Below are 2,500 nucleotides of genomic sequence, written 5' to 3' on the forward strand. Positions count from 1 at the left end.
CACCGTGGTGAAGATGGTCCCGATCAGCTGACTGATGGTGCTCTGGTCCCGACCCACACACATGGATTCAGCCAGGAGGAACGGGACCGCCACGGTGCCGCTGAAACACGTCAGGTAGTGCTGAGGACAGGGGACATGTTCAAATCTCTGTCTGCCTTCATTTCCTGTTCACTCTCTCCACTGCCCCAGTCATCCCAGTCTCAACTCAATCTAATCCCAGTCATTCCAGTCTCAACTCAATCTAATCCCAGTCATCCCAGTCTCAACTCAATCTAATCCCAGTCATCCCAGTCTCAACTCAATCTAAACCCAGTCATCCCAGTCTCAACTCAATCTAATCCCAGTCATCCCAGTCTCAACTCAATCTAATCCCAGTCATCCCAGTCTCAACTCAATCTAATCCCAGTCATCCCAGTCTCAACTCAATCTAATCCCAGTCATCCCAGTCTCAACTCAATCTAATCCCAGTCATCCCAGTCTCAACTCAATCTAATCCCAGTCATCCCAGTCTCAACTCAATCTAATCCCAGTCATCCCAGTCTCAACTCAATCTAAACCCAGTCATCCCAGTCTCAACTCAATCTAATCCCAGTCATCCCAGTCTCAACTCAATCTAATCCCAGTCATCCCAGTCTCAACTCAATCTAATCCCAGTCATCCCAGTCTCAACTCAATCTAATCCCAGTCATCCCAGTCTCAACTCAATCTAATCCCAGTCATCCCAGTCTCAACTCAATCTAATCCCAGTCATCCCAGTCTCAACTCAATCTAATCCCAGTCATCCCAGTCTCAACTCAATCTAATCCCAGTCATCCCAGTCTCAACTCAATCTAATCCCAGTCATCCCAGTCTCAACTCAATCTAATCCCAGTCATCCCAGTCTCAACTCAATCTAATCCCAGTCATCCCAGTCTCAACTCAATCTAATCCCAGTCATCCCAGTCTCAACTCAATCTAATCCCAGTCATCCCAGTCTCAACTCAATCTAATCCCAGTCATCCCAGTCTCAACTCAATCTAATCCCAGTCATCCCAGTCTCAACTCAATCTAATCCCAGTCATCCCAGTCTCAACTCAATCTAATCCCAGTCATCCCAGTCTCAACTCAATCTAATCCCAGTCATCCCAGTCTCAACTCAATCTAATCCCAGTCATCCCAGTCTCAACTCAATCTAATCCCAGTCATCCCAGTCTCAACTCAATCTAATCCCAGTCATTCCAGTCTCAACTCAATCTAATCCCAGTCATCCCAGTCTCAACTGAATCTAATCCCAGTCATTCCAGTCTCAACTCAATCTAATCCCAGTCATCCCAGTCTCAACTGAATGTAATCCCAGTCATCCCAGTCTCAACTCAATCTAATCCCAGTCATTCCAGTCTCAACTCAATCTAATCCCAGTCATCCCAGTCTCAACTCAATCTAATCCCAGTAATTCCAGTCTCAACTCAATCTAATCCCAGTCATCCCAGTCTCAACTCAATCTAATCCCAGTCATCCCAGTCTCAACTCAATCTAATCCCAGTCATCCCAGTCTCAACTCAATCTAATCCCAGTCATCCCAGTCTCAACTCAATCTAATCCCAGTCATCCCAGTCTCAACTCAATCTAATCCCAGTCATCCCAGTCTCAACTCAATCTAATCCCAGTCATCCCAGTCTCAACTCAATCTAATCCCAGTCATTCCAGTCTCAACTCAATCTAATCCCAGTCATCCCAGTCTCAACTGAATCTAATCCCAGTCATTCCAGTCTCAACTCAATCTAATCCCAGTCATCCCAGTCTCAACTGAATCTAATCCCAGTCATCCCAGTCTCAACTCAATCTAATCCCAGTCATCCCAGTCTCAACTCAATCTAATCCCAGTCATCCCAGTCTCAACTCAATCTAATCCCAGTCATCCCAGTCTCAACTCAATCTAATCCCAGTCATTCCAGTCGCAACTCAATCTAATCCCAGTCATCCCAGTCTCAACTCAATCTAATCCCAGTCATCCCAGTCTCAACTCAATCTAATCCCAGTCATTCCAGTCTCAACTCAATCTAATCCCAGTCATCCCAGTCTCAACTCAATCTAATCCCAGTCATTCCAGTCTCAACTCAATCTAATCCCAGTCATCCCAGTCTCAACTCAATCTAATCCCAGTCATTCCAGTCTCAACTCAATCTAATCCCAGTCATCCCAGTCTCAACTCAATCTAAACCCAGTCATCCCAGTCTCAACTGAATCTAATCCCAGTCATCCCAGTCTTAACTCAATCTAATCCCAGTCATTCCAGTCTCAACTCAATCTAATCCCAGTCATCCCAGTCTCAACTCAATCTAATCCCAGTCATCCCAGTCTCAACTCAATCTAATCCCAGTCATCCCAGTCTCAACTCAATCTAATCCCAGTCATTCCAGTCTCAACTCAATCTAATCCCAGTCATCCCAGTCTAAACTGAGTGTAAACAGAACCAGTATGAGCCCAGTCTTACCTGTAGTCCCAGTAGGATACACAGGTA

Source organism: Scomber scombrus, unplaced genomic scaffold, assembly GCF_963691925.1.
Source record: "Scomber scombrus unplaced genomic scaffold, fScoSco1.1 SCAFFOLD_102, whole genome shotgun sequence".
NCBI lineage: Eukaryota > Metazoa > Chordata > Actinopteri > Scombriformes > Scombridae > Scomber > Scomber scombrus.